This window comes from Mustela putorius, unplaced genomic scaffold (assembly GCF_011764305.1).
Source record: "Mustela putorius furo isolate JIRA1106 unplaced genomic scaffold, ASM1176430v1.1 tig00003949_pilon_pilon_pilon, whole genome shotgun sequence".
Classification (NCBI taxonomy): Eukaryota; Metazoa; Chordata; class Mammalia; order Carnivora; family Mustelidae; genus Mustela; species Mustela putorius.
The window spans coordinates 3,635,542-3,657,354 of NW_025422093.1; the positions used below are offsets into that span (position 1 = coordinate 3,635,542).

Sequence of the window (21,813 nt, forward strand, 5' to 3'; positions counted from 1 at the left end):
TGCAGGTTCTGTTCTAACTTCTCCTGGGAAACAGGAGTCTAAACTCCAAGGAGTGGTGGGGACATGATCAAAGCATCTCCTATCTGAGAGAGGGAAATGAGACCTTTCTCCTAAGTCAGGGTGTAGGAGACAGATGGCTTGTAAAGAACTCTTGTGAAGGGTCATATCAAATTAATCATCAACTTCATGCAAACTTCATGTTTCCTTTTTACAATTGCCTTATGTTATCCTCAAATCTTGTAATTAAGATACATTAATTTTGCTTTGGATTAATATAACAAGGAAAAAAGCTGTTTCCTAGCTTGGGGAAAGTGGGGGGCAAAATCCTAGAAAATTTACCAGTCAGAGCTACCTAGGGGAGCCATCTGTGGCCGGAGATGGCAGGCAACAGCACGTTGAAATGGAACAGAACATTCCTGGGAATTGTCTAGGTATATATCCTATATGTCACAGGGCTATTATCTCCCAAGTGAGATATTTCTGAGGGAAGAAAACTGGGCAGAGCTGGAGACTATGCTGTCCACATGGCTTGTCCCACTCCGGAAATGGAATTGGCTGGGTCAAATGCTGTGAACTATCTTGCTTGTGACAGCGGAGTCTAAAGCTAGTTGGAGGAGAGGTCATGAAAAGGGAAGAGAGAGTAGGGCATTCTCTTTTCCAGATCTAGGAGGCTCTCCCTATTGGTCTTATAGGAAGAACAATAATTCGTCAATGAGTGTTAATTATATCTTGTATTTATATAAATTGTTAAGCTATAATTCTTTAAAAAAAACTAGCATTTGTTAGGACTTACTATTTATAGTTACTGTACTAGGTGTTTTATATAAATTAACTCCACAGCAACCTCATGAAGTAGATACTATCATGATCCCCATTTTACAGATGGGTGAATCGAGACTCAGAGATGTTAACTGATGTACCCAAGATCACACAGCCAAAAAGTAAGGGAGTCAGTTTGATTTTAGAGCATGATCTCATTCTCATTATACCATACTGCCTCTTGCTTCACAAAGCACTTCCCAACTTAGAACATGTGTTTGATCTTCATACAAGGCCTGTAAGGTTAATAAGAAATAATGTGATCACTCTCCATTTTTCCTAAAAGGACCCTGAAGTTCGGGAACATTCTATCACATATCGTGTCTTGCCTATTGAATTACTGGCAAAGAAGGGAATAGAACCCTATGCTCTGACTCCTGGTTCTTTGTGTCCACTCCCTCACAATTAAATGCAACACATTGGTTAGGTACTTACATAAGTGTCACTATGCCGGTTCATATAAAGGAGAATTAAACAAAACATGGTCCTGACCCACAAGAAAATTTAAATGTGCATGGATACGAAATCATCCCTAACTTCTGTTCCACAGCTGTTTATGGACAACCTATTATGGTACACTTTCACAGGTGCTGGGGATGATTGATGGTAAGAAGCAGCCATTTCGGTGCCATGGGATAGAGAGTGTGGGGAGACACGAGTTCTTCATTCTGCCTCGCTGGTGTAGGAGGGGAGAGTGTATCTGGGAAATCTTCACAGAAGAGATAGCACACAAGGTGCATGTCAATGGGTAACTGGGAAGCTGAGCCAGGCAGGAAAGGCAACCCAAAACACAAACTGCATCTGTGAAAGCCCAGGGAAGGCAAGAACAGGGCAGCTCATTTGGAGAAGGGCTTCAACCTAGTAAAGCATGACCTGCTTCGGACCAGGTGGAGAGAGATGGGCCTGGGACAAGTGGACAGACGCCAGGACGAGCAGAGCCTCATTCTTCTATGACAAAGGTCGGTGAGGAGCAGACGGCTGCCAAGAGAAAACAATGCAAATGCCAGAAAGGATGAGGCACTCAGGGTTTGCAGCAAAGTCTCCTGCCTAATCCTTGGGGCCACCTTTCATGCCCAAAATATGAAGTGGCTAATTTTTTGTTGTTGTCACAAGGCAAATCATTTCCCTCTGACCGGAACCAACCGACCAGAGGGCCAGGGTCATCAGAATTGTCATAATCCACATCTGTGAATGTTTTCCAGGGTGAGATGGTGATGTCTACATTTGGACTAATTTTCTACTGCACCATCTGTTTAAAAACGATCCTCACAGGTGGCCAGCTGCCTGTCAGATGCCTCACGTTTTGTCATGTGCACTGCAAGTTAAAAGGAAAAAAAAAAAAAACCCTCTGAAGAGTGTATACGTCCATGTGTTTCTAAAGAGGGAGAAAACAATTATTCATGAAGAACAAAGTCAATTACTTTCATTAAGATGAGTGGAATGATGGTGGGGGGTGCAGTGGTGGGGAAGTGGGAGAGCAGGGGAAGGAGTTAATACACGGGATAAGGATGATTAAGAAAGGACAAAGGTAAATGTACCTCGTCTAATCCTGTGCCTACAAATGCTTCACCTGCCCTCCGTCTCTGCCTCAGAAAAGTAATTAGAAGCCTGGATATGAGTAGGCATTGCGTTTTATTTTAGCTCTTTTGTATGACATGAAGGAATCCAGAGGATTGTGTGTACGCCTCTACATGCAAGCCTGCACATGGGGTGGGTGTGTGTGTGTGTGTGTGTGTGTGTGTGTGTGTGTGTGTGTAGGCAGTTAAAAGTGCCGGCCTGAAAATCCCACCGGCCAACAGATTTTTGTAGAATTTTTCTGCCCACCCAGCCAGCTAATTACCCAAAAGCTAATTAGGATGTTAAATATAACAAAATGCTCCACTTCCAGGAAAAAGAACGGCTATAACCACCGAACGCTTATTATGGGTAATGATTGATGAGGGGGGAATAAAACAACAAAACATGTCACGGAAGAAATCATATTTTCCAGAGTGAAGTGGAGGAATCAGATGTGACTGTCTGTGGGACACGAACTAACCTGGGAGAGGCGACCCTATTTCCTGATTTAGGCTTTTCCCTGGTCAATCTCCCACTGTGACCTCAGAGACCATAAATGATCTTTGTTTTCTTCAGAGAAGAACAAGGAGGTAGTTGATTTAGAGGCTGCTGGACTGGTCCAATTTTCAGAACAAGTGATTTATTGTGGATCTTCCAGAATTGCTCTTTTAATAAGTTTTCTTTTGTTTTTAAGGAAGAGCCATGATAAGTGGGATTTCTGGTCCTCTGACCAAGCAGATGAAAATTACCAAAGGACAAGCAACACCGGCTTTCCGAATCCCACTTCTGCCCAGAAGAAGAAGAAGAAGAAAATTGGATTCTGCTGAAATCTAAGAAGGACACAGAGCTGCAGTGTTGTTTTGTTCCCGTTGAAGGTCAGTCTGCAACAAGCTTGGCATCCAGGAAGCAATTCAATTCTGTTTAGGGATTGTATCTGGTAATTACACTCTCCTTAAATCTATGCCTGAGTTGTAAATCGAGAAGAAAACCTTCCAGCAGCCACCCTGTGATCCTTTTTAAAAGGGCAATTTCAAAAAAGTTCAAGAACCTTCAAGGTGCAGGTAATTCTTTGATATTTAGAAGGATTGCAATTTAAAGTCATTAGGTTTAATTATGTGGAAATAAGGATTGGTCCTTTAAAAAAAAGTGAAACTAAGTACCATCACTCATAGTATGTACTTCATTCTGAACAGACTTGTGAATATGTATGAAACAGGCTGGTTGTACCAAAGGTTTTCCCCAAAGTCTGCTTTGTACTCACTACGAAGGAAATAAAACCAAGTGGTTTTTTGGGATAAATAAATGTATTTTTAAAAAAATTTTTTGCCTCAGGGCTTAAAAATTAAATAGGCAAAATTCAACCTCCCTAAATAGTTAACAAGTATTGAAACATATTAAGGAAAGATATATTTAAATTTTATAGGAAAGAAATATATATGGACATATATATATATTTCTATGAATATATATATATATATATATATATATTTTTTTTTTTTTTTTCAATGAACTTGACTCAATTCCTCTGAAAGCTCCAAGTATTCATTTTGGTGGGAAAACAGACCTTCAGACTGAGCGGCAGAATGGCGGTTTTCCTGCAGGTGTTGAAAAGGCCTCTGTTCTTCAATCCTGTCTCATCCAGAATGAGCCCTTTGTTTCACTGGCCACTTCTGCATCCTTCCTATTGGCTGCTCTTCACCCCCATATTCCTTCTTATCAGTTGTTTACTGAAGCACCTAAAATTCCAAGGTTTTCCATCCCTTAAAAGTATATGAGTGCCTCCAGAGCAAAATGAGAGAAATGAAAAGTATTTCAGAAGCATTCTTCTTCAAGTTGATAATACCAAAATATGATGTAGGCCCTTGGACTTCCATACGAAGGCAGGTGCGAACATCCTATAATATTGTTTCCAACACATTTTCCAACAGACATTTCCTTTAACAATTTGAAGATGACCAAACCTCTTCTAGTTGAACAGTAGGTATCTGGAAAATTGAGTTTCACACTTAGGGCATCTCTAGGCAATGGGAGGGAGAGTAGTACTTCACTCGCGCCATTTATGTATTATATTGATTATCTGGTAAAGCTGTCAAAATGTCTTCTTGAGAATCTTAAAAGGGCAGTTGTGCTTCCTCAAGTTTATATAAGAAGAGGGATTCAAAAATTCTGGGGTCTCCCCTGATGGTATCATATGATGCAATGAGAAGAAATAGAATTTTGGTGAAAACAGAAAGAGAAAAATAGTCTAGGAAGAATTTCTAGGATATAACTAATATGGAAGTTGAATTTGTTTTATTGTTTTTTCTATTATTTATGACAAAGTACAAGGACGTTTGTTAGAGAGCTCTATCTTTCTTCATCTGAAACTTCATGTTTGCCTGGTCTTTTTAATGTACTTGTATCATTTGTATCCATAATAACTCAAAAGCATTCACGCATCTCCTTAGAAAGATGACATGAAAAATATTCTTGTGGGTTTTTTTTTTTAAGATTTTATTAATTTATTTGAGAGAGAGAGAGCACAACGGAGGGGTGCAAGGCAGGGAGAGAGGGAGAAACAGATTCTCCACTGAGCAGGACACAGGGTTGGATCCCAGGACCCCCAGATCATGACTTGAGCTACAGGCAGACACTTACTGACAGAGCCACCCAGGCACTCCCCAAAAAATTCTTTAGGCCACTTTTTTCTTATAATAGTGCTTACATTATTTAAAAGTGAAGTAAACAATTCTGGCACTTAAAAAAAATATCCCCTTCAAAGCCAACGATCAACACACAGCATTCTTGCAACATATTCTGTTTTTGAGTAGAGGTGAGAAGAATTACTACTGACATAACACTCCTTGGCCTTCAGACTGTAGGCCAAGAATGGTGAGTGATAACCCACTAGTGCTCCCTAGAATATAGAAGAAATGCAGAAGCGGTCATTTAAAAATTTGCCCTGAGAATGCAAACTGGTACAGCCACAGTGGAAAACAGTATGGAGGTTCCTCAGAAAGTTAAAAAGAACTACCCTGTGATCCAGCAGTTGCACTACTAAGTATTTACCCAAAGGATACAAAAATACAGATTCAAAGAGGTACATGCACCCTGATGTTTTTAGGAGCATTATCAACAATAGGAAAATTATGGAGAGAGCCCAAATGTCCATTGACTGATGAATGGATAAAGAAGATATGGTATATATATATACATGTGTGTGTGTGTGTGTCCATGCATGCATGTGTGTACAATAGAATATCAGTCATCAAAAAGAATGAAATCTTGCCATTTGCAAAGGTAGGGGGTATTATGTTAAGTGAGTCAGTCAGAGAAAGACAAATATCATATGATCTCACTCATTGTGGAATTTAAGAAAGAAAACAGATGAACATATGGGAAAGGGTAGGGGGATGAAGAGAGGGAAATAAGCCAGAAGAGACTCTTAATGATAGGGAACTTACTGAGGATTGATGGAGGGAGATGGATAGGGGGATGGGATAGATGGGAGAAGGGTACCTCTTATGTTCATGAATTGGAAGACAACATATTTAAGATTCAATAATATCCAAAGCAATCTATGGACTTAAAGCAATCCCTATCAAAATCCCAACACTGTTGGCAGAAATAGAAAAAAAAAAAATCCATCCTGAAAGTCACATGGAATCTAAAGAGATCCCAAATAACCAAAACAATCTCAGAAAAAAAAGAAAATTAGGAGGCTCACACTTCTGATTTCAAAACTTATCACAAAGCTACAGTAATCAAAACAGTGTGATACTGCCACAAAGACATATAAGCCAATGGAACAGAATAGCCCAGAAATAAACCTGTACATATAAGGTAAAATGGTCTTCAACAAGGGTGCCAAGACCATTCAATGGGGAAAGAAAGGTCTCTTCAACAAATAATTCTGGGAACATGAAATATCCACATGCAAAATAATAAAATTGAACTCTTACTTTACACAGTATACAAATTGACTCAAAATGCTATCAAAGACCTAAGTAAAAAGTTAAAACAACAAAATTCTTAGAAGAAAATTGTAGGAGTGCTGACAACATTGAACTTGTTCATCTTTGTCCATCTGGTTCATGAACACACAATGACCTCCCTCAAGCCTGTGTGTTCTAGGTCTGTTGGTGGCTAATGTATGTCCTGACTAGAAAGCAGGAAGGTTTTTTCTGACCTTCCCTAAAGTGTCTCACAGAAGGCACTACTTTAGATAATGAGTAAATCTAATTGATGTCACTTTTTTTTTAAGATTTTATTTATTTGAGAGAAGAGAAAGAGCACAAGTAAGGAGAGGGGCAGAGAGAGAGAGCAACAAACAGACTCCCCACTGTTCAGGAAGCCTGACATGGGGCTCAATCCCAGGACCCTGAGATCATGACCTGAGCCAAAAGCAGACGCTTAAACCAACGGAGCCACCCAGGTGCTTCCTAGGTGGTCTCACTTTAGATAATTAGACTTTGACCTCACCACAATACCCTTTGCTCCCTATAAAAGCTGTGGATTATGGTCAAGACTTTGTGGAGAAGAGCTGCATAGGGTCTGGATCTTCCATCTGCCCAATCCACCCCATCAGTAAGTTGCCCTGAATAAAATTCTCTGTAAATTATATGGAAAGACTTCCTTCATTCTTTAATCTCAAAGGGCTTAATCGGTCTGGAGGATAATTTACTATCCCTCCCCCACCTTCTAACAAAAACAGAGGAGAAATTTTTCATGACATTGGGTTTGACAGTGATTTCTTCGCTATGACTCCAAAAGTACAAGCAAAAATAAAAATAAAAGTAAAAATAGATAAATTAGAATATATCAAATTTTAAAACTTCTGTGCACCAAAGGACAGACTCGACAGAGTGAAAAAAAGGTACCTACAGAATGGAAGAAAATATTTGCAAGACATATACTTCATAAAGGGTTAATATCCAGAAGATAAAAAAAAAAAAAAAAAACTCCTACAATTAAACAACAAACACAAACAACCCAATTAAAAAATGGGCAAAGAACTTGAGTAGACATTTCTCCAAAGAAGATATACAAATAGTCAACAAACTCATGAAAAGATGTTCAATATCACTGATCATTAGAGAAATGCAAATTAAAACCACAAGACACTACTGCATACCCACCAATATGGCTACTCCAAAGACAGAGAGAAAGAAAGAGAGGGAATAAGAAGTAATAGAGAAGATGTAGAGAAATTGGAACCCTTGGTGGGAATGTGAAGTGGTGCACTATGGTTCCACCATGTAACACAGTATGGCAAAACCTAAAAAAACTTAAAATACATCCACCATATGATCCAACAATCCTACTTCTGGGCCTGTATTCAAAAGAACTGAAAGCAGGATCTCAAAGATATTTGTACACTCATTATTCACAATAACCTAAAGGTAAAAAGAAAGTAACCTAAGTGTCTACTGAGGGATGAAGAGATAAACAAAATATAATATATCTGTATAACGGAATATTATTCAGCCTTAGAAAAGAAGGAAATTCAGACACATGCTATAATACTGAGGAAACTTGAGGACAATATGCTAAATGAAATAAGGCAGTCACAATGCAATAAATCTTGTATGACTCCACTTACAAGAGATACCTAGAACCATCACATTCATAGAGACATAAAGAAAGTAAGAGAGTGGTTGCCAGGGACCAGGGGAAGGGCAATGGAGAATTGCTGTTTAATGAGTATAGAGTTTCAGTTTCATAAGATGGAAAGAGTTCTGGAGCTGGGTTGTACAACATTGTAAATGTACTTCATACTCTGAAACTATACACTTAAAAATGGTAAGGATGGTAAATTTTATCTTAGGTATATTTTATGACAAGTTTAAAAAAAAAAAAAAGAATTGAGGACTTCCTTCATAGCTAAGACTTTGGACTCAGAATTAACAACCCAAGGATTTTTTCGCTATCTCTTCATACATACTCCATCTAATACTATGGTTCCTTGAAGTAATCTGCACACACGGAGTACTCCCCCTGTTTCCTAGTCTCTGTTATAATTGAGAATGTATCCCATAAACTTAACTAAAATTAATTCCTTTTTAAATTGAGAACAAATGGAAATGGGCAGCTTCACTCTGGTGATAAACTAACAAAATGCGACCAGTAAAATTCATCTGTAGAGGAACACTGAACTGGAAGTCAAAAGCCCTGAGTTCACCCCACACACACACAAAATTTATTCCATTTGCCAAACAAATCTCTGTAGTTTTATGACCCAATTCCCTTATCTGTCAAATTGAGAAGTAGGACAAGATGATCTCTAGTGTCTTTCCAAAACACAATCTCTTTAAGTCCAAAGCAAGTTGTCCATGTTATCCAGCTCCCTTCCTGTCCCATCACATTCTGGAGCATCTAGAGGATGCATGTACATGTCTTATCATTAAGGGATGCCATGGACAGCAAACTCTTTCACATTCCTCCCACAGATAGGCAGAGTCTACTGCCTCTCCACTTGAATCTGCACTGATCTTTGGTGGCTTTGACCAGTGAACGTTGGGTAGAACTTAATGCTATGAAAGATTCTAGGCTAGGCTTTAAGACAACTGGCATTTCCGCCTGGGTCTCTTGGAGCTGTGAGCTGCCAGGCAACAAGTCCAGCTACCCTACTAGAAAGACCAGATGGAGAGAACCTTAGATTGTATGGAGAAGGAGAGCTTCCAGCTGAGAACGGCCTTCTAGATATCCCACCAAGGTTGTAGGCATATGGGTGAACCCATCTTGGACCCTTAAAATCAAGCCAGCTCTTCCAGTCCACATCACATAAAGCAGAAAAAATTCATCCAGCTGAGCCCCATAAAACAATGAGATACAGTAAGTATCATCAGTATCATTTGTTATAAAGCAATAGACAACCAGAAAAAATGCTTTGGGAATTTAGTCTTTGAAGCTTCCTCCTTCCTTCCTGCAGACTGGAATAAAATGATGAAAGGACAAAGACAAATATAATTATAGACTGATGTTGGGGCACTTGAATGGCTCAGTTAGATAAGCATCTGCCTTTGTCTGAGGACATGATCCCAGAGTCCCAGGGTGTGCTTCTCCCACTCCTTTTGCTTCTCCCCCTGCTTGTGTCTCTCACTCAAAAAAATAAATAAAATTTTAAAACCTATATATTAATTATAGACTGAGGTCAAAATGAAAATGAATTTAGAAAAGTAAAGATCTTCTCATTTCAACATAAAACTATATACTTATATGATTGAACATTATGATCACATGGGAAAGGACCAGAGAAGCACTAATTGTAGGCAATAATTCATCTCATTCAGGGGTGAAAAATAATATCAGTGAGGACATGGGAACATATTTGCTATTGCTAACTTTTTCTTCTAATTATATACTCCATGCTGATATTTTTATTTTTTATTTTTCAAGATTTTATTTATCTATTTGACAGAGAGAGAGAGAGAGCAGAGGGAGGGGGAGAAGCAGGCTCCCTGCTGAGCAGGGAGCCCAAGCAGGGCTTGATTGCAGGACCCTGAGATCAAGACCTGAGCTGAAGGCAGATACTTAATGGACTGAGCCACACAGGCGCCCCTCCTGTGCTAATATTTTGCCTCTAATACCTAACGCTGTTGTACACACCTCTGCCCTCACCCCACTACCATTCACCAAATCTACTCAGGAAGCTGAACTGAGACACAGTAGGTGGATGTTGGAATGAGGCAGAGAGGAGGAGGATGGAGGATGGTACATTAGAACTGACTAAGGCAGATCTGGCTGCCAGAACTGTTCTCTGCTCAGACAATAAATTCTCACAGATGCTGAACATCAGCAAATACCTGTTTCAACCTCTTGCCCAGAGTTGTCCCTCATGCAGTTCATGAAGGTGATGGAAAAGTAGCAAATTTCTGGCACTATGCTGAGAAATAGGAAAGAAAGGAAAATGTACTTCTGCTCTGATCCTTTTTTCTGATTTTAATCAATAGCAAAAGAAAATATTCTATCCAAATTAAAGACCACCTCTCACTTCATATATTAACTCAGGGTGTTGTATATCATTATCTCTAATCATGACTTACAAGTATTTGTTTTTGGCATTTTCAGAGGTCAGTCCCCAGCAGACCTATTACACAACAAGCAATTTCATTCAGCTTGGAAATTGTACTCTGTAATTACACTATCCTTCAATAGTCACCCTGACTAGAATGTAAATAACCCATGGAATTATATGGCTTAGCATACTTTTAGATTCAAAATAAAGTTGGTCATGAAATTTAAAGCAGGGGATATAGGCTGATTCCCATGCTTATCTTCTTTATAATCCCCAAAGCCCATATCCAGGTGTTTTGATTATTTTGATATACATAACCTTTAAACTCACAGTGTTTACTAGGTTTTTTTGTTTTGTTTTGTTTTGTTTTTAAGTAACATTGGTTTGGGGAGAATTCTATTTGGGTAGAATCCTCAGTCCCTCCCAGGAGGGAGAAGAAAGATACTCTTTTATGTGCAATATTATATTACTTGGGTTTGACTTCAGGTGGCATCTAACACCTGTTACTTAACTATTTACCTTCTTTGCTACCTATTTTCATTTGTAAATGAGAGCATACTAAATACCTCCTTGGAGGGTTGTTATAGAAGTTGGAGTGGTATTATCTAAAGATATGGATGCAAATAAATAAATAAAGATAGGGAGCCAGAACTATGCACTCATGATCTGTATAGCCTTGGATGGGTAGCCTTGACTTATCTATGACTGTTTTCTCATTTGTAAATAAAAGGGGGATTATATGCTTATGGCATAGAGTTTTGTGAGAATTGGATGAAATTATATATAGAATATCTTAGCAAGTGCTTGGTAAACATTAGCACTGATGATGATGATGATACTGATGCATAGCAGTTGCTCACTAAATGACAGCTATTGCTTTTAAGTTATTGAATTTAAGGAAATTGGACATATCCTCTATCATATGTATTCAGAATAGAAAAACTGGGCCACATGGTCTTATCAGTATCCATTCTGTCTATATGAAAATAATCCAGGTTTATAATTTGTTGAGGACCTATCTGGGGAATGGAACCAACATTTGTGTCCTAGAGGCAGAAAGACCACCCCCCAAATCATAGAATCTAGAAAGACCTCAAGATAACTGATTGTGAAACTGATGAATCATAATTTTAGAAAGGAGCTCTTGAGAGCAGCTAGGGGAAGATTCCTTACATACAGAGGAAGGTCCACCAGAATAACATCAGACCTGTCCACAAAAACCTGGCAAACCAGGAAGGGCTGGCAAGACATATTCAGGGCACTAAATGAGAAGAAAATGCAGCTAAGAACACTTTATCTAGCAAGGCTGACATTCAAAATGGATGGAGAGATAAAGAGCTTCCAAGACTGGGAAGGTTTAAAAGAGTATGTGACCACCAAGCCGGTACTACAAGAAATATTAAGAGGGGTTCTATAAAAGAAGAAAGAACCCAAGAGTGTCAGAGAGCAGAAATTTACAGGGATAATCTATAGAAACAAGGACTTCACAGATAACATGATGTCAATAAAAACATATCTTTCAATAATCACTCTCAATGTGAATGGACTAAACATTCCCATTAAATGGCACAGGGTTGCAGATTGGATAAAACGACAGGACCCATCCATGTGTTGTCTACAAGAGACCCATTTGGAACCAAAGGATACATCCAGACTAAAAGTGAAGGGATGGAGAAGCTTCTTTCATGCCAATGGCTTTCAAAAGAAAGCCGGGGTAGTGATACTCATATCAGATAAATTAGATTTTAAACTAAAGACTGTAGTCAGAGATAAAGAAGGATACTACATCATTCTTAAACAATCTATCCACCAAGGAGATCTAACAATTGTAAATATTTTTGCCCCCAATATGAGAGCAGCCAACTACATAAGACAACTGTTAATCAAGATAGAGTCATACTTATATGGATACGTTAATAGTAGGGGATCTTAACATGCCACTCTCAGTAACAGACAGATCATCCAAGCAGAAAATCAATAAAGAAACAAGAGCATTGGATGACATATTGGACCAGATGGACCTCATAGATATATATACAAACATTCCACCCTAAAACAACAGAATACTCATTCTTCTCAAACGCACATGGAACTTTCTCCAGAACAGACCACATACTGGGTCACAAATCAGACTCAATTGATACCAAAAGATTGAGATTATTCCCTGAATATAGTCAGACCACAATGCTTTGAAACTGGAACTCAACCACAAGAAAAAGTTTGGAAGGAATTCAAACACTTGGAAGCTAAAGACCACCTTGCTTAAGAATGTTTGGATCCATAGTTTGGCTATTGGGGAGGGGGTTTGGGAGAAGGGGGTGGGATTATGGACATTGGGGAGGGTATGTGCTTTGGTGAGTGCTGTGAAGTGTGTAAACCTGGTGATTCACAGATCTGTACCCCTGGGGATAAAAATATATGTTTATAAAAAATAAAAAAAATTTTAAAAAAAGAATGTTTGGATCAACCAGAAAACCAAAGAACTTAAACAATTCATGGAAAACAATGAGAATGAAGACACTTCTGTCCAAAACCTATGGGATACAGCAAAGGCGGTCCTAAGGGGGAAATACATAGCCATCCAAGCCTCCCTCAAAAAAATTGAAAAATCCAGCATACACCAGCTCTCTTTATACCTTAAAGAACTGGAGAATCAACAACAAATTAAGCCAACCCTACACATAAGAAGGGAAATAATCAAGATTAGAGCAGAGATCAATGAGATAGAAACTAGAAATATAGTAGAACACATCAACGAAGCTAGAAGCTGATTTTTTTAAAGAATCAATAAGACCGATAAACCATTGGCTAAATTAATCCAAAAGAAAAGAGAGAGGACCCAAATTAATAAAATTATTGATGAGAAGGGAGAAATCACAACTAACACCAAGGGAATAGAAACAATCATCAGAAATTATTATCAACAGTTATATGACAATAAGTTAAGTAACCTAGAAGAAATAGATGAAGTCCTGGAAACCTATAAACTTCCAAAACTGAATCAGAAAGAAATTGACAACCTGAATAGACCTATATCTAGTAATGAGATTGAAGCAGTGAACAAAAAACTCCCCAAAACCAAGAGCCCAAGACCTGATGGATTCTCTGGGGAATTCTACCAAATATTCAAAGAAGAAATAATACCTATTCTCCTGAAGCTTTTTCAAAAAATAGAAACAAAAGGAAAACTTCAAGACTCTTTTTATGAAGCCAACATTACCATGATCCCCAGCCAGGCAAAGACTACACCAAAAAGGAAAATGTCAGACCAATATCCCTGATAATATGGATGCTAAGATTCTCAACAAGATCTTACCCAATAGGATCCAACAGTACATTAAAAAGATTATCCACCATGACCAGGTGGGATTTACCCATGGGATGCAAGGGTGGTTCAACATTTGCAAATCAATCAATGTGATAGAACAAATCAATAAGAGAAGAGAGAAAAACCACATGGTCCTCTCAATTGATGCAGAAAAAGCATTTGAAAAGATACAGCATCTGTTCCTGATAAAACGATTCAAAATATAGGGATAGAGGGAACATTTCTCAACTTCTTAAAATCTATCTACAAAAAACGCACAGTGAATACTATCCTCAATGGGGATAAGCTGACAGCCTTCCCTTTGAGATCAGGAACACAAGGATGCCCACTCTCACCACTGTTGTTCAACATAGTACTATAAGTCCTAGCAACAGCAATCAGACAACAAAAAGCAATAAAAAGTACGCAAATTGGCAGTGAAGAAGTCAAACTCTCTCTCTTTGCAGATGACATGATACTTTATATGGAAAACTTAAAAGACTCCAATCCCCAACTACTAGAACTCATACAGCAATCCAGTAATGTGGCAGGATACAAAGTCAATGTACAGAAATCAGTTGCTTTCTTATATACTAACTATGAAAATATAGAAATGGAAATTAGAGAATTGATTCCATTTACTATAGCACTAAGAACCATAAGATACCTGGGAATAAACCTAACTACAAAGGTAAAGGATGTATACTAGAGGAACTACAGAACACTCATGAAAGAAACTGAACACAAAAAGATGGAAGAGCATTCCATGCTCATGGATTGGAAGAATAAACATTGTTAAAATGTCTATCTTGCCGGGGCACCTGGGTGGCTCAGTGGGTTAAGCCGCTGCCTTCGGCTCAGGTCATGATCTCAGGGTCCTGGGATCAAGTCCCGCATCGGGCTCTCTGCTCAGCAGGGAGCCTGCTTCCCTCTCTCTCTCTCTGCCTGCCTCTCCGTCTACTTATGATTTCTCTCTGTCAAATAAATAAATAAAATCTTTAAAAAAAAATGTCTATACTGCCTAGAGCAATCTATACTTTCAATGCCATCCCAATAAAAATTTCACTGGCACTTTTCAAAGAGCTGGAACAAACAATCCTAAAATTTGTATGGAACCAGAAGAGACCCCGAATTGCTAAGGAAATGTTGAAAAAGAAACAAAACTGGGGCCTCACATTGCCTGATTTCAAGCTTTACTACAAAGCTGTGGTCACCAGAACAGCATGGTACTGGCACAAAAACAGACACATAGATTAGTGGAACAGAGTAGAGTGCCCAGATATGGACCCTCAACTCTATGGCCAAATAATCTTCAACAAAGCAGGAAAAAATATACAGTGGAAAAAAGACAGTCTCTTCAATAAGTGGTGCTGGGAAAATAGGACAGCTATGTGTATAAAAATGAAACTTGGTCATTCTCTTAAACCATACACAAAGATAAACTTGAAATGGAGGGACCTCAACATGAGGCAGGAATCTATCAAAATCCTAGAGGAGAACATCAGCAGTAACCACTTCAACATCAGCCATGGCAACTTCTTTCAAAATATGTCTCCAAAGGCAAAGGAAACAAAAATGAAAATGAACTTTTGGGACTTCATCAAGATCAAAAGCTTCTGCACAGCAAAGGAAACAGTCAACAAAACAAAGAGGCAACCCACAGAACAGGAGAAGACATTTGCAAATGACACTACAGACAAAGGGCTGATATCCAAGATTTATAAAGAACCCCCCAAACTCAACACATACAAAACAGATAATCACATCAAAAAGTGGGCAGAAGACATGAACTAACTAACTAACATGGCTAACAGACACATGAAAAAGTGGTCATCATCATTAGCCATCAGGGAGATTCAAACCCAAACCACATTGAGATACCACCTTATATCAGTTAGAAAGGCCAAAATTAACAAGACAGTAAACAACGTGTGTTGGAGAGGATGTGGAGAAAGCAGAACCCTCTTACACTATTGGTGGGAATGCAAGTTAGTACAGCCACTTTGGAAAACAGTGTGGAGATTCCTTAAGAAATTAAAAATAGAGCTACTCTATGACCCTGCAATTGCACTACTGGGTATTTGCCCCAAAGGTACAGATGTAGTGAAAAGAAGGGCCTCCTGTACCCCAATGTTCATAGCAGCAATGGCCACAGTTGCCAAACTGTGGAAAGAACCAAGATGCCCTTCAATGGACAAATGGGTAAAGATATGGTCCATATATATAACGGAGTATTATGCCTCCATCAGAAAGGACAAATACCCAACTTTTGTATCAACATGGACTGGAATGGAGGAGATTATGCTGAGTGAAATAAGTCAAACAGAGAGAGTCAATTTATCATGTGGTTTTACTTATTTGTGTAGCATAAGGAATAACACGGAGGACATTGGGAGATGGAGAGGAGAAGGGAATTGGGGGAAATTGGAGGAGAAGACAAACCATGAGAGACTGTGGACTCTGAGAAACAAACTGAGGGTTTTGGAGGGGTGGTGGGTGGGGGATTGGTGAGCCTGGTGGTGGGTATTATGGAGGGCATGTATTGCATGGAGCATTGGGTGTGGTGCATAAACAATGAATTTTGGTACACTGACAAGAGAATGGAAAAAAATAAAAATATAATTTGTTCAGGACCTGAATCCATTAAATATGGCCAAAATGAAAAGACCCATTTTCAATAGATTTATTCAGCAATTCTCATCCTGACCATGCATTAGAATCAACTCTTGATTTTTCTAAACTAACAGTCATGCAGGTCACACCCCTTTACCCCAATAATGCTGGTCTGCAGGTGACTATGATGTACAGACTATCTTGAAAGTCACATAGTCATCTGACACATTTCCTAGATTATGCATGTTATGGCTAGGCCTCGCCTGAAGAGAGACCTCAGCAAGGAAAAGCAACAAGTAAATTCAAAACACAAGTGTTGTGTCCTTTATTCCGAAAACTTCTATTGTCTCAGGACCCTAAAACTTGATTTTAGGAAGAAGAAATGGCTGAATCTGGGTCTTTGAATAAAATGCCAGCTAAGGAAATTCAAATAGTCATAGAAATATTGAAACACTTCTATTTCTAGAATTGCTGTTCTTCTTCTCCTCGATCTCCCGTTGGATTTGTAGGTGTTTGCAATGGTGTGATAAGCTATCTAGCTGATCTCCTGCTACCTGATGTCATCTCAGCCTGCTACTTCTCCACCATCTTGACTCCTCCTCGAAATATTGAAACACTTCTATAAGTTACTTATTAATACTAATCATTTTTTCAAAAGTCACATATTTTAGCAAAAATGAATAGTCTTGGGATAAAAGTATACATTATGCTCTAGCCTAAACTAGCAGTCATCAGTCAGAGCTGTGATAACTTTTTGGGAGTCAGGGTTTGAACATGGGTCTGTCCTGACTTGACAGTCTGTGTCTCTTCCAATGTTTCATTCCATCTCAGGGGAATGTGTCCAGAGTAAGAAGGAGGAGAAGAAGCAGCTCCAAAATTTCCATCCCATATTCAAACCAGGTAGTCCTACTATTGTTTATTTTATCTTTTGGCTTGCCTTTAAAGAAAGTTGAGCAATAAAAAAGAAATGTAAAACTCCTAGGTAACTTATTCCTTCTTTTTGTTCTAGAATGCCAGAATCTTCACAAGATTGTATTGCAAGGTAAAATGGTGACTCAGCAATTAATTTGAATCATGCTAACTATGTTTCTGCGTAAAGAGGGTCAAACAAACATAATAAAAATCAAAAGTGCTGAAATAATCTGATTTCACCTGCATAGAGCAAATGAACTAGGTAATTGCCAAACCCTGCTTAGTTTTAAAGTGTGTAAACACAGCCAGAGCATGAAGTTTGCTATATTTGATTTTGCCTTCACTGTAGAAAACCAAATCCTACACTAAGACTTCCAATAGACCGGTAATGACAGTAGGGAATTGAAGGTCTCAACCTCTCCTTTGGGAGGAGGAGAAGAGTCTGGATAAGAAGACATACCAAACATTTACAAGCTTTGAAAAAAGGGCTGATTGGAAATTGCTCCTGAGAAAAGATCAAAGGTTGGGGCTTTGTGGAGAGAGGAACAGGATGGTTTTTAAATCATTTTTTAAATCATAATGCTTTGTCAGTCAGCTCAGCACAAAGCATCAAGGCCTTTCCTGGGTAGAGAGTAATTTTCACACAGAATGAAATGGGAAAATAGGATGTAAGAGGGAAGTTTAATGAACAATTTTGTGTCAATTTTTAAAATTGGATTTGGTTCTCTTTAAGGAAACTTTTAAAAATAGAGGATAACCAGTGATGTCAAAAGAAAAGGCAACCGCAGTAAAGCTGTCCAGATGGGATCAGAAAAAACATGGGCTGTCAGGTCAGACAGACCAAAGTGCGAATGCTGACTCCACCACTTACTGGCACTGACAGGTTACTTTCTCTGAAACTTGGCTTCCTCAGCTGTAAAAGAGGGCTCTTACATAAACTTCTCATGGAAGGGTTATAGGAATGAAATGAGACACTTCCTGTCAAGCAGTAGGAACAGAAGCTCCCGTCAAACAATACCTATCAATTCCTTCCCCTCCTTCGCCTCCAGACATCCAGAAGGAATGGTCTCTGAAGCCATTTTAGAAGCCATCTCTAACTTGGCTTCCAAAGGCATGACATTATAAAGACTATAAATGATTAAGGAAAATGAATGAGTTTGAATTGGTAGTCGACCCTTGCAACCACAAGTGTTGTCCTTTAACAGCCGTGTGGGCTACACCCTGTGAGCCTGTTTGAAATAGAACATCTCAAGTTTTATTCACCTCAAACCCACTGAGCTAGGATCTACATTCTGAAAATATCCCTAGATGGTGTCCATGGACATTAAAGTTTGAAAAGTGCAGGTCTGACTTCCTACCGTCTGAAGAATTGTTCTGCTCTCCATGGCAACTGGTAGTAGACTTACTTCTAGAATAAAATGTTTAACATCCAAATTTCTTCTGGGAAGTGAGCTTACTTCCTATTTCTAATGTTGTTCAGATTCCCTTAGCCCTTAGATGTTTTGTCCACAGAGAAAGGGTTTGTGTGTGATTTTTATTTATCCTTTTATGATGGATATTATGAAGTACGCCACCATTCCAACCTTCATAACTGTTTTTATTAATAGTTAATATCCAAAAATTAACAATTTCCATGGTACCCTAAATTTATTTAAATAGTTTTAAGTAGTTTAGTTTTTATGAAAGGAATTTTGTTTCATTTTGAATTGTTCTAATTGTATGAAAGGAGGTTTTTTGGTTTGTTTGGGTTTTTTTTTTTTAAGGAAATATTTTTTAAAATTCTATTCTCTTTCTTTTCTACATCTGTGAGTTGATTCAAAAAATTCAAAATTGCATTAACCATCTTTTAAAGAAGCCGAAGCAGAGCTACACAAAAAAAAAAAAAAAAAAAAAAGACTAATGTCTAATAAAAAGGACAAAGGGTTTAGCATCCTGAATTGATATTTAGGGGAGAACTCAGGATTCTTATTTTCCAGACCAATAAAGCCAAGGTAACACTCGAGGAACTGGAGCTGGGAGAGGAGATGACCCCTCTGTCTGGACTAACAGAGAGACCGCACAGAGGAGTAGTTGAGCAAGGGGGATTTAGACTAAGAAAACCCTGAATTCTTTTTTTTTTTTAAGACCTTATTTATTTATTTGAGAGAGGAGAGAACAAGAGAGCACAAGCAGGGGAGTGGCAGAGAGAGAAGCAGGCCCTCTGATGATGTGAGGTTCCATCCCAGGACCCTGAGATCATGACCTGAACTGAAGGCAGACACATCTGAATGAGCCACCCTGGTGACCCATGAAAACCCTGAGTTCAGGCCCTGCATTGGGCTACTCGTGTGATTCTAGGTGTGATGCATATTTTTCTAAATCTCAGTGTCTGCCTTATAAAATGAGGAATCACAAACCTCACTGGATTATTGTGTGAACCAAATTATTCAAGTAAATAGATGGAAGATATGTAGAACAGTACCTGGCAGGTAATATGGGTTCAATAAATCACAATTTGCTTATGGATGCAAATCACAATTTAGGTGTTTCATCCTCAAGTACCCTACCTGTGGGAATTTGGATAGATGAATGGTGAGAAATATCCTATTGCAAAGTTTAAATGAGAAATCATAGCACCTTAATTTATTGAGCACTTATCTTGTTCCAAGCACTTCTACAAGTACTTTGCATACACTTTACAGACCTTCCCGACAATCATATGTGTATCTGCTATTATCATCCCCATTTTTACAGAACCGGAAACTGAAAGTCTGGCTGAAAGTCAAGCAGTAAAGTAGCTGGTGTGGATAACTATCATTTTTTTTTCCCCATCTTCCTACCCAGCACTTTAACTTAGGAGATGTTTGAAGGAGGATCCTGCTATGAACACGGAGTGGCAAAAATTTAACACGGAGTGGTTAAATTTACATGTCACTTGTTGAGGCTTTTATGCCCAATTGTTCAACACTAGTCTAGATGTCACTGGGAAGGTGATTTTTTTTTTTTTTGGTATTGACAATTTATCAGTAGCTTTGAGTAAAGCTGATTATTCTCCATTTTGTAGGTGAACTTCATCAATCAGTTGGAAGCCTTAAGAGCAAAGACAGGTTTCCCAAAGAAGGAATTGAGCTTCACAGCTGCAACACAGAAATTCTGCCCAAGGTTCCAACATACCTGGCCTGCCCTGTAGAATTCGCACTCAAGATTGCAACACCGACTCTTAGCTGAATATCCAGCCTGCCAGTCTGCCCTGCAAATTTCAAACTTTCCAACCCCCATAATCACTTGAGCATAAAATAAAATAAAATGTCTGAAAATAAAATAGAATTCCTTAAAATAAAATAAGATATTGGTTCTTTTTCTTTGGAGAACTCTAATACAAACAGGAAGATAAATCTTCTCTCCTCATCCATTAAGTCATAAGAGCACAACACAACCCATCACAAAGATAGAGGGAGAGTTGAGAAATTATTCACAATAGCAGTGGCATTGACACCAAGGGTTACTGGTGGCAAACATCCCATGGCAGTGGCACCAGGGACAGCTTCCTCATCAGGTTGTTCCTGGCATATAACTTGGGCTGACCTCCCCACTGCCTAGCTTTCTTGGTTTTGCATCCATTCTTTGAGACTGGCTTTCCAGCGTTAACACACTCCATTATTCATGATCCTTCCTGTAATTTCCTTTTTTGCTTAAGGAAGTCCAGTTGGCCTCTGTCGCTTATAACTAGAGCACCCTGACTGCACAGTGGTAAAGCAGTGAGATGAATCTGGGTGTCTAACTCCAATGCCTGCCCTCTCAGCCTATTTCCTACCTCATCAGAACTTGTGATTTGCAAAGGACCTTAGCAATCAAGTCCAACTGTATAGATAAGGAAACTAAGACACTAGCAATTGATCAAAAACAAGGACTCTAAAACTCAGTGGGGATGCTGAATAAGATGAGAAGTGATTCCAAGTTATGAAGGATTAGATTAAAAAAAAAAAGAAAGGATTACAAAAGGATTATATAAAGGATTATACCTATGTGTTCACAAATCTCAGTACATCTAAATTCAGAGTTGAAGCTACAAAGAGACAAAATAAGAATGAATTAAAGATCTAAAAGATAAAGAGCTTTCTCATGTTTCAGGGAGAGGAGCACTTGCACACTCCACACACTCCAGCAGAAGACAGAAGACCTTGTCTCATGATAACTTGAAATAGAGAGGCTCCTGAGCTCACAACTCAGGACCCTGACCCCAAAGAAAGATGGAAGTGAAGAGCTCCACTGGAAATAAAAGGGATTACCTGAGTCTCTACAAACCAAACCCTGAGTCCACCTGCATCCGGCTCCAGCTACTTTCTCCCAGCTCAGATCCTTAGGGACCCTGGCCATCTAACATACAGCCCTCAGGCAAGAACGAAGAGGGTTATTCTTCAGGGATGCCATGGCCCAGGGGAAAGAGCTGTAGATAATGGCATCTGGGAGTACCCCAGTGAAACAACAAAATCTCTTCCCAATCCCAATGAGATTATTAGATTTTTCAGTTGAGAAGCTACCCTTGTATGCACCAGACTCCCAAGATGGTGTCTCATTGGCTCTTAAATATGAACAGAAAGCCAAGCATCTCCAGATATTTGAAAAAAGT

The 21,813-nt window shown here is 38.8% G+C and overlaps 1 long non-coding RNA gene across 1 annotated transcript; it reads left to right on the forward strand.

The window, feature by feature from the left end:
* Nucleotides 1–3,082: 3,082 nt before the first annotated feature.
* LOC123389123 lies at nucleotides 3,083–20,510 on the forward strand. Its single transcript, XR_006603651.1, has 4 exons — nucleotides 3,083–3,251; nucleotides 17,124–17,192; nucleotides 17,302–17,334; nucleotides 20,248–20,510. It is a non-coding gene; the product is annotated as an uncharacterized LOC123389123 (long non-coding RNA).
* The last annotated feature ends 1,303 nt before the right edge of the window (nucleotides 20,511–21,813 follow it).